General features: G+C 34.9%; 1 protein-coding gene across 1 annotated transcript in view; it reads left to right on the top strand.

Moving 5' to 3' along the window:
* Positions 1 to 4,993: 4,993 nt before the first annotated feature.
* Positions 4,994 to 11,751, top strand: part of LOC120628638 (dual oxidase) — a 46,514-nt gene continuing 39,756 nt past the window's right edge. Inside the window, exon 1 of the mRNA XM_039897170.1 lies at positions 4,994 to 5,225. The gene's annotated coding sequence lies outside the window, so the exon portion shown is untranslated. The remainder of the gene's footprint in view (positions 5,226 to 11,751) is intronic.

Raw genomic sequence — 11,751 nt, 5'->3', positions numbered from 1 at the left:
TAATATGAAAATGCCCAACGAGCTTAATATAATGCCACAGAAACTATAAAATCCAATTATTTTTTATCGAAATTCCGAATTACATTAGGTACATTATAACATTTTTTTTCTTATATTTCATTTACTTTTTATATGAAATAATAAATTAGTTCCAAGTTAATTTGCTATTGACCCTAATGATATAAATTCCGTATAATTTCTGGCATTAAAAAACGGACCACTTAATGATAACAAATAATTAGGCGGAAGTTAGAACTAATAAACATTTTTATGTTAGCATAATATGCTATCCATATTTTTACTTATGTAAAACATGGATAACATATTATTTATGCCTTGTTGATAAATAATATGTTAACATTATTTAACATACTTATCCCATATACATTTTAAAAATTTTTGATGGGCATTTGTATCAATTATCTTATACAAAATCTCTTAGCTAAATTAAATAAATCTATATAATAAATCTTTATTTGGAACAGTTACAATGGCACTTAAAATACTAGCAAGGGTGGCACTGCAATAGTAAAAACTGTGCTGCATGTACCACCAACATTACTCTAAATAAGGGGGTAGACCCCCTTATTTAGAGTAATGTCATCCTTTCTCCAATGTTGCCTGTGGAAATGCCTACACTGTTTTTAGTCCGGTCTATTTAATTTAGTTTAAGAATTACTACCAGTGTTACACTAATCTAAGCATAATGATTAAGGTGATGTCTACAGATAAAAAACATTTCACCTACTCTTAGGTGTTTGGTCTCCTCTACAATGAGAAGGGGTTAAGGCCGTAGTCCACGATGCAGGCCCAATGTGAAAACGGACATAGGAAACGCTTTGTGAGTTATTTAAAAAACTCTTCATAGATTCAAAAAAGTTAAAGAAGTTAACGTTGGGATTATAATAATTAATATGGCTTTCACGTTCCTATATATCTATGATGACTTTATACTCCATATAGATGATAATTTCTAATGCGTACAATGCATGCGTACAGTACATAAAGAACAAGAAGGAAAGTTAGTTAGTTAGTTTACAAGCTACTGAAGGAGGCGCCACTGACGCGCGCACTCCGTACCCTCAATGTGATAGCCGAGAAGACGGATTTATTTTGTTGCACTCTGAGTGAACTCACAAACATAGCGATTTGGATTTTATCATATACATTATAGTTATTTATATTATTCAAATTTACATAACATGCTGCATTGTCGTATTAGGATAACTTTTTCCTGTAATGACAAAAATGTAAGATGGGAAATAAATAAATAATAATAAAAAATATGTAGGTAGTGATATGATGGTAACAATTGCATTCGTTAACTGAAAACTAAAGGGCTTCAAATGCGTCCAAGTCTAAGAATAATCCCACAATAAACTAAGTAAAAACGCATTCTTACAATAATATAATCACTCAAGTCCGTGCCTGGTATGGCGAATGGTTTGGTTGTCATCGAGGATGTAAAGCGCCAATGCTCCCCCTTGTCCCTATCTGTTTAAGCAAACTACGGCAATAAATATTTTTAATGTCTTTGATGATCTGCCAGACCATAAAGTAAATCATAATGCATATATAGTTAAGAAAAACTCAATACATATATATAGTTCAAATAAATTTTAGTTGGTAAAATTAAGTTTTTAAAAAACGTGTCTAATATTTTTAAAAACCTTTCCCATAAAACATGCGTTATAAAAATTTTTGCAAAGAGTCCAAGCCGTGGGTTCGATACCCACAACTGGAAAAATCTTCATGTGATGAGCATGAATGTTTTTCAGTGTATGGGTGTTAGGGTGATTAGATGTATATTCTGAGTATTTATGTATATTATTTATAAAAATATTCAACAGTCATCTTATTACCCATAACACAAGCTACGCTTACTTTGGGGCTAGATGGCTATGTGTGTAAAAAAACTGGCACGGTTCATACACAGCTAAAACTAAAAAACTGCAGCAACATGACAGCAACACGACAGCAACACGACATGAATCGTCTATCATGAATACGGCTACAATCCGACTGTATTTAGTCGTTTCCACCAATAGAATGAGTGCTCTCTTCACTGGTAAACACCTAACGAGGCACGTTATCTTTGCAATGCTTCGTTCAAAGGGCGTGCGACTGATTGTACCTACTCCTGATGCACGTTTTGAATATAACCCTCCTGCTAGTACGGTAGTAGTCCGACCACAACTATTTAAATCAAGATTACCTTAAGGCAAGCGGGCAAAGCAAAACGTGCAACAATAGACATACGAATACTCTTTGGTTTTGACTCTCATCAAACCGGGAGTCAAAACCAAAAAGTATTCGTATGTAGATAGGTAGGTACTATGTCTCTACTTTCTTAGTTCCCTTTCTAAAGCACTGAATGGCATCAATCACTCTTGTCTTTTATAATGTAGTATGGTATGTTTTACCACAATATGTTTGTAGCAATAAAACGGATCCTGTTTGTTTCTTTGAGTGAGGTCTGTTCTAGAGGAACCGTTTCGGGCTATAACGCCTATGTTACTCCAGCCTATAAACTCTAAATAAAAATAAATAAATATACTACAACAATACACACAGCACCATCTAGCCCCAAAGTAAGCGTAGCTTGTGTTATGGTTACTAAGATAGCTGAAGAATATTTTTTTATGAATATAATACACATAAATACTTATAATATACAGATAAACACCCAGACACTGAAAATCATTTATGTTCATCACACAAACATTTTTCCAGTAGTGGCAATCGAACCCACGATCTTGGACTCAGAAAGCCGGGTAGTTGCCACTGCGCCACTCGGCCGTCTAAACTGTCTCCATGACAGAAATAACATCAATCTATTTCGGCGGAAAAACCTATGCTTAGAAAGACAAACAAAATAAACACGCTTTCGCATTTACTACATGAGTAGCACGGAGTAAGGTCGTTTTTTTCTCTTCCACCTTTTTTCGTACTACGTTAGTAGGAATACCTAATATATTAGTATTTTGTTGAGTTATAATTGATACTCCCTCGGGGGATTATGTATGGAGTTCCGTGGGAAAGGTCTAATTGGTTAAATTATAGCGCTGGGTCCCAGAGTCATTTAAATTAATGAAGTGTTAACGATGTTCATACTGAAATGACAAGTAATAGTTTCAATAGTGAAGCGAATGGTGTGTTTGAATTTTATTTATTTTTATAATATTTAGCGGATTATTAAAGCAATTAAAATATCTTTTGATTCGACGGTCAAGGAAAACATCGTGAGGAAACCTGCATGCCTGAGAGTTCTCCATAATGTTCTCCAAGGCCTATGAAGTCTTCCAATTCGCACTGGGCCAGTATGTTGGACTACGGCCTAAACCCCTTCTCATTGTGAGAGGAGAACCATTCCCTGTAGTGGGCCGGTAATGGTTGATATGATGATCGGCTTACTACAATTATTATATTATAAAATAATTGTTCGGGAAACAAGTTTCTTCGCGTTTTAAATAAAAACTCAAGACATTTTTTCAGTTTAATCACATTTAATCCCTATCCCTACTAATATAATAAATGTCAATGTAAGGTTGTTTGTTACGCTTTCACGCAAAAACTACATGAAACCTTGTACAAATATTGTACAAGGTTTCATGTAGTTTTCTAAGTGTTAGAAGTAATATAGGATACTTTTTATCCCGATATTAAGCTCGGTTCCTTTGGGAGCGGGGATGAAAGTGTTTGACGATTTTACACCATAACTCCGACAAATTATAACCGATTTAAAAAAATATTTTTGTACTATACAGGTTATAATATGTGTTTAATTTTGTCCAAACTTTGTTTAGATCATCTTAATGTGGTTGGAGATAGAGAACAGAACTCCACAGCGGACAGCAGCAAACCCCTCATTTAAGGCTTAGCGATACTGAATACTTTAAATTTTTGTAGAGCTACAACTAGATTGAACGCCACAACAAAAACAAAATCATCAAAACAAACGCAGACGAAGTCGTGGGCAACAGCTAGTAACAATATATATGAGCCAATTTGTTCGATCCCTTTTTGTCATCTTGAACATAGTGACATAATCTCTTTACTGAAATCTTAGAACTACTGACCGAAAAGCGCGACACATGCATGAAGTTATAAGGTCAAGATTATATGGCGGATGCATTAGCATCTCCCAGCCACAATCTCTGAATTTGCTGAGTGCCTTAATAAAACTGCATAAGTGCCAATGATGAAGGGATGTCGATGAAGGGTCAACAATCTCCTCCTCTCTTCTAATAGAGGCAAGGCCTGAGCATCATTTATCAATATCAACCCGGTGTCAGCTCACAACAGGCCACGGGTCTCCTCTCAAAATTAAAAGGATGTACAGGCCTTAGTCCACCACGCTGGCCAAGTGCTTATAACACTTAGAAATGCAGGTTTCCTCACATTTTTTTCTTAACCGTAAAGCAAGTGAAAATTAAATGCTTAAAACTCAGATAACACAGAAACGTTAAAAGTGTGTCCCGGGGATCGAAACCGTTCCTCTTAAAAGGGAGGCTAACCGCTGTGCATCATTATAGGATCATTAATATTAGCCTGAGGATAATAAAAATAATGCAAAATTGACCAACTTCGGCTTGCAAATGTTACGTGGACTGTGATAACAAATTCAATGAATATCGAACTTGCTTAGAAATTAGTAGACGTTGCACGTGTTCTGCGTTTATTACGGTTTTTCAAATCTCGTAGATACCTTTCGTTTTCCAAGGATAAAAAGTGAGGTGTTACTCTCCGTCCAATCAAATAATTCTATACCTAAAATCAAATTGATAGTAAGGGCGTTAAGCCAGGGCCAACAAACAAACAAACATAATTTCGCATTTATAATATCAGTTAGGGATTACCGGACAGTAGTCACGGAGCAATTACAAAGAGGATGTTCAGGTGTCTGTTGATTTAGAGACTACGTCACGTCCCCTCCATGTCGTACGCCAACCGACGCGGGCGCACCACGGCCGAGACTTTCTCCTCGCGACACCGTCGGAGAAACCGCACGGAGTCGAACATCAACCGCGCGCGAGTCGACCGCCTTCGACGACGACTCGACCTTACTTAACATTAACCTAAACACCACAACTTCCGTGTTCGCTTTCGCTCCGTAAACAATCCGCGCGTACCTACGGTTCGTGTTTCAAAAACATCTAAAGCCATCGACGAAGACACCAGAATATATCGCTGGAAATTTTGAGATGTTCAGCCGAAATTAAGAGGTGAGTTGTGCCTTTCTACTAGCCGTGGTCCGATCTTAGATGATGACATTCGATGATAAGGTGGGCGAAGTGCCTCGTGGTGAACGCAAGGACGCGGGCCAACTCTTGAATTCACCAGACGAATAAAACGTTTTTGCTATTTACCCACTTATAGCTATCATATTACTAGTTGCATCCTCTGCATCGTTAAATTGCGTAAGCATGCCCATTTATGTATATTAAAATGAATTATTAACAAGGATATTTGCATTTTAAGATTGTTCCTAAGTTCTTGTATCTAACGGCGAAGTATAAGTTTCCATCGATAGGTCTAATCATTACATTTCAAAATAATCCAAATAATTTTAGAAATTACCCATCCTAATTTTTGGTTAAAACCTTTCACAAAAAAAATAAACAGGCGTAGTAATTACTTATTTTATTTGGTATTAAGGTCTTTTAAGTTTGGAAGACAATAAATATATATGAAACTTTAAAATTAATATATAAAGAGCAAGAACAATGCTTAGTTATGACTGACAAACCAGATTGCTAGTCATTGAACTGTGACTGACATTTGAAAAAATCAGCTGGCTAACGATCCGGTTTATAAAGATAAGTATATGGAAATGCTCAAAAATTATAATCTCGTATAATTTATCATTTTTAATGAAACTTTATACAGGTCGAATGATAAAAATCGACCTTCTTTTCAATGTAAGCACTATGTTTTACAATTTTCGTGTAATCAATTATGTTTATGCGATAATTAAAAACATTAAATATAGGTTAAACACTTTAAGGATATGCTGCAAGAGAACTAATAATTATTATATCTATCTAACTTTGGAATATTCAATGTACTTCTTAGTTGATCGGTTGTTATTAAACGGTACATTACAAACTGTTAGCTTGTAATGATAGCCAATTCTGTTGTCAACCTGTCAATCTTAAGTAAAAAGTATCATACATGTATTAAGTACAACTATCAGAAGGTCCTTACATGTAGTTAGTACCACTTACATGCTCGCAATTTACCTAAGTTACCTACTAAATTATCAGGTTATTTAAAGCTCTCAATTTACTTGTATTAAATTTCAATGTTTGCAGAAGTTCCATTAGTTAGCTCTAACACATTTCTTTTTTTCATTTATTGAGGTTCAAACAGTTTAATAATGACTCGTTGGTTTCGGTTAGCATCACTAACCAACCCGCATTGGAGAAGCTTTGTGTATATATGCCCTAGAACCGTCTCTCCTGTCAGAGAGGAGGCCTGTAGATAATCAACACACTGATGACGATAATCCAGCTAAAAGTTTTTGCAAAAAATCTTACACCAATTATTAAGTTCCAACCGATATACTAATAAAAAAAAGGTTCAATCAAACCTTCGTAAAAAGGATATTTAAAAAGATTCATTCAATTATTCAATCATCAAAAACAATTCAAACCCATATTCCTTTCATGCTTTATTCTTATCTCTAAGTACACATAGTAACGTACACGTTCGTTGGAAAACCTAATGACTCACGCAGGATCTGCTAGAATCCTGCCAATGACCTATTACAATACTACATTACGAGCCAATCAAGCCTCATCACAGTTACATAGTAAACGTCATAAAATGATAGATTTACGAATGTTTTTCTGTAATCGTCATCACAATCGTGTTTAAGCAAATATTTGTTACGACACAAATATGAAATAGCCTTCACATAGCGTTAAGTTGTATGTTTCTAGTTTGCGGCTTTGCTTGCATTTGCTGCAAAGATCAAAAGAACTAAAACGAGTAAAACCGGGGAATTAAAAAAAGGGAAAAAACTCAGTTTTACAATAGCTTGGCAGTAGAAATAATTAACAGAATATTTAATAGTCTATAAACTGTAGACTGCGTATTTAAAATGAAAGAGTAGTTATCCGAAAATAATTAGTAATATGATAACCTGAAGTAAATAGCTGCTGTACCAATACTGAGATAAATGCACTAAATTGATCAAAGAACTAAACAGAATCATGGATCATACACATAATTGACCAACATCAAGTTTCCAAAACAGTTGGTTAGTCAAACGATCCATGTAAAGACATTGCCGTTTGAGAACATGCTTGAAGTGGTGACTAAATTCAGAATTATACGGCGATTAAAATGCCTCATTGGAATGCGCATATGGTGCAGTTTGATGTATTAGATCAATAATTAAAACGATACCAATAACGAAATAGTTGACGTAAGTTGATAAAAACCAGTAATTTAGACCTAAAGCATAACACCGATGCTTAGAAATCGGTTAAAACTAAGTTTGTAAATAGGCTAACTAGTCCTAACATTTATCCTTTAAAAGCACTTCTTCTATCAGTAGACTAGGAATCGGGTATTACGTTCTCAAGCGCGTGTGAAGTCCACCAATCTGCAAAGGGTATAGACTGGTTTCGGAGTTACATCAATGGCCGTCGACAGCGCATTCAGATTGACGAGTCCTTTTCGTCTTGGTGTGATGTTGCGGCTGGGGTACCTCAGGGTGGCGTGTTATCTCCTTTACTTTTTTCTATTTTTATTAACTCTATTACTCAAAACATCTCTTCTCTCTATCACATGTATGCAGATGATATCCAAATATATCGCTCATCTACCCTTCAAAATCTTGGTTCTGCTGTTGCAGCTATAAATAATGATATGGCTGCAATTTCTGAGTGGAGCAGGCAATATGGGCTAAAGGTCAATCCTGCAAAATCAAAAGCTATCGTTATTGGTAGCTCAGGAATGATCGCGAGGGTTGATTGGCTGAGCATTCCTTCTGTTATTTATAATGGCATCGCTATTCCTTTTTGTGACTCTGTGAAAGATCTTGGTGTATACCTCGACCGGGAATTGTCATGGACAGTGCATGTCAAAGAGCTGAGTCAGAAAGTGTTTGTGGCGATGAGCTTGTTGCGAAGGCTGCAATCATTACTTCCAATTCCGACCAAAGTTATGCTAGCACATTCTCTTTTTCTATCTATTCTCGATTATGCGGATGCAAGCTTTCTTAATCTGACCGAGGATCAGCTTAATAAACTTGAGCGTCTTCAAAATCTTGCTATTCGGTTCATATTTGGCCTTCGCAAATATGACCATGTTTCCGAATTTCGACAAAAACTCAAGTGGCTTCCTATTCGTCGTCGCCGGGATATGCATGTACTTTCTCTTCTGTACTGTGTGTTATTTCATCTAAATACTCCCTCGTATTTAAAAGAGAAGTTCACTTTTCTTGGTGAGCAATCTGGTGTAAGATCGTGCCGTGCGCTGACGCTGTGTATGCCTTATCATAGGACAAAATTTTATAAGCGTTCGTTTAGCGTACGAGCTGTGGAATTGTGGAATGCGCTTCCATTGAGCATACGACGATCCAAATCACTGGCGATATTTAAAAGAGCAGTTAAGGCCCATTATATTGTTAACGACTTTTAATAATATGTATATATGTACTTACTCATTTATTGTATGTTAAAGTATTTAATTATGTAAGTGTTGTTATTATATATATTAGTTTATTTTTATATTTATTTATTTATTATATTATTTACTTTTTATCTATTTGTGCACACTAGTTTATGTATTGGCATGTAGTTATTTGCATGTATGTATTTTAATATTTGTACCACCAGCAGTCTATTCTCCTCTTCTTTTTTTTTCCTAATTCTAAGGTTGCCTGGCAGAGATCGCTATTAAGCGATAAGGCCGCCATTTGTATTACTACTTCTTTCGATGTTTCTGTTTTTGTTATATTTTAAATGTTGTGGTATACAAATAAAGAGTTTAATAATAATAATAAAAAGGGACTTCTTCGTGGACTACGACCTTAACCCGTCCTCAGTGTGAGACAACGAGACTGATTTTCTTTATAAACGTAGACCACAGAATTGGTTATATGCCAGCGTTTCTTCATATACGGGACCTTTGACATTTCAATATAGGTACCTCGTGTTAGTTAAATCACTTTTAAAGATTAATGAAGTTTACAATATCGATCTTTAATGTTACAAACATATAATTTGTCCATTCTTAGGAACGTAAAAGAAGGCTAGACACAGTTTCACGTAAAACAATATTGCTCAGTTATTATTTATAAAACACAAGAAACTGGCATTCAAGATGGACAACTATAAAGACTGAAGATAAACTTAAGTTTGGGTAAGCCGTGCAATATTCTTTTACAATTTGATTGATTGAGTTAAATGAAGAATCACTGTATCTAATCTAATACCATGATAAACAATAGAAGAACTATTTTAACTTTGTAAGGTGTTATTGGTTATTTATATTAGATTAAAAAGTGCACAAAACAAGTTTTCACTTACATGGCATGGCAGAACTATGGGTCATCAGACAAGCTGTTTGGTATGTCGACCTTGCATGTATTAATGGGTCAAATTCGAACGCTTGCCTAAGCGCAATTATACATGACCGTTAATTTTAAATAATAACACGAGCACTTATCGGAACGGCATGAGAAATCATCTTTTGAGTTTGCAGCGACGCTTTGTAAACCCCACTTTTCTGTGAGCTATAATTAAATTAAATTTCATAGAGTACACATTATTGTTTGCTCAACTTTTCGATGTTGGCAATAAGTATTTTTATAAGATCAATTTTGCAGGGTTACTTGTACTTATTTTTCTTCTGAGTAACTTCAATAAAACTTTATTTCCGTGGGCTTTCAATTAGTTCAGAGTTGTTGTCTTAAGGCTTATCACAGTTGAATTCTGTTGCTGTCGTAATATCCGTAAGTTTTCATTCGCAATTTATTTTAGCACAATAAAGATCTACGAATAGCTACGTAGCATCAAACACTTGTGTTATCAAAAAACCTCGCTTTTGTCCAATTGTCCGAGTGAATCTGGTATTGCACAACACGTTATGTGGGCCAAATGGCAACGCATCTTGGGCTGCCCTTGTACCCTGTCTTGTCTGATGAAACCTTTAATTGAATCTTTTTGGATCAAATTTTACTTTAGTGTTTGATCTTGAAGATTGCTTGTCGATTATCCGAGATGAACAACCTACTTCCTCCTTTCCTTGTTGATGCTATCAATTTATAGAGAGTTGCTTGGACAAGGTTTTCATAATCACGCGTCTTCCTCTTTGTACACGTGTGTGAAGCCGGGGCGAGTCAGTAATAGTAAATAATAATGACGAACCGCTTGTGTCTCTAGTAAGGAAATATATAAATGGTAGTGTCAGTTATGTTTTTCTTCTATCTGGGCACACATGACCCGGTTTTGTTCCGTTACACATCACACTATCTATTTTTCCTTCTATGCCCAATGTTCTTCCGAGAACCCTTACTTATACTCTGATTCTTTAGGTCAATTGCATAGAAGTAGGCGTTACTTTGTGGAATCTTTATAGTTACTAGGGATGATGACTTTACAAAGAATTATTGTAAAGTCAACATCTCCTGAGGATGCTCCGGTTTTGGAGCGAAACGTGCGTAGAGGGTACATTGTTGAAGATCTGTTTGGTGTGGAGAATAAAGATCGAAGAAGTTATAAATTACACCATACAGATTCTCCTGCTTTTCGCGGAGTATTATGCAAATTAAGATTAATTTTCGTAAATTTCCTTAGGTCTTGCAAATATTATGGTGTTTTATGATTTTAACTATGCTTTAGGTATTTAACTAAATGTAAATATTAAGAGTCTTTTAATCATATTGTGCTTTTAAACAAATCTGAGAACTTTCTTTTACATGTGAATATAACTCAAACTTCTGTTAACGAAGTCATTTCTTTTATTTGCAATTACTTAATTTCGTAAAAGGTATCAGAAAATGTCAAATCTTTTTCGAATTATTAAGGAAATAATAAAACACACAATAAAATGAGATTTTCTTTGTTTCTTTTTTATTATTTATTTTTCACATTTTTAAACATACTTTATCCTAAAAGTAATGAAAGGATTGTTAACACTATTAGACAAGTTATAAAAAATTTCGATAGAAACACTAAGCGAATGGTAGAACGACTTTTTAAAATAAAGTTCATTGTCCGTATGAGTAATTTTGCCTTCACTGGATAGGTGCTGTTTGTTATTGCACATTTGTTAGAACGAATGTTCCTAGATCGTAAGAAGTAATTTTTGTCCTGATATCGATTGTAAAACATAATAATTACAGCTTCGACTATTTGTACATAAATGTACAAATAGTTGAAGCTGAGTAAAAAGATTAAGCTTTGTATAAGCAATAAATGTAAATGGCTTCAAGCTATCAAGTAGCACAATACAGTCGTGTTTGGAAGGTCTTCGGATTAACAAGTTGACATAATTTGCGTAAGCCTTACTAACTACGAATATGGTCAAGAGCTGTTTTGGACAAACCTTGTTAGACTGGCTATTTTAGAGACATAACGGATTTATTTTTGCAGATATCCGTGCATATTATGATACACTTTAATTGTAAAGAAACAATAGCACGGATTATCTTCGAAAAGCATTCATGACTTAGTTGAGTAGGGTTTATTAACCCCAAGAATGATTTATATAAAATGATTTGCACATTGCAAACAC

Source organism: Pararge aegeria, chromosome 13 (genome assembly GCF_905163445.1).
Source record: "Pararge aegeria chromosome 13, ilParAegt1.1, whole genome shotgun sequence".
Lineage (NCBI taxonomy): Eukaryota > Metazoa > Arthropoda > Insecta > Lepidoptera > Nymphalidae > Pararge > Pararge aegeria.
The sequence above is the reverse complement of the archived record's forward strand: the minus strand, read 5'-3'. Positions and strand labels throughout refer to the sequence as shown.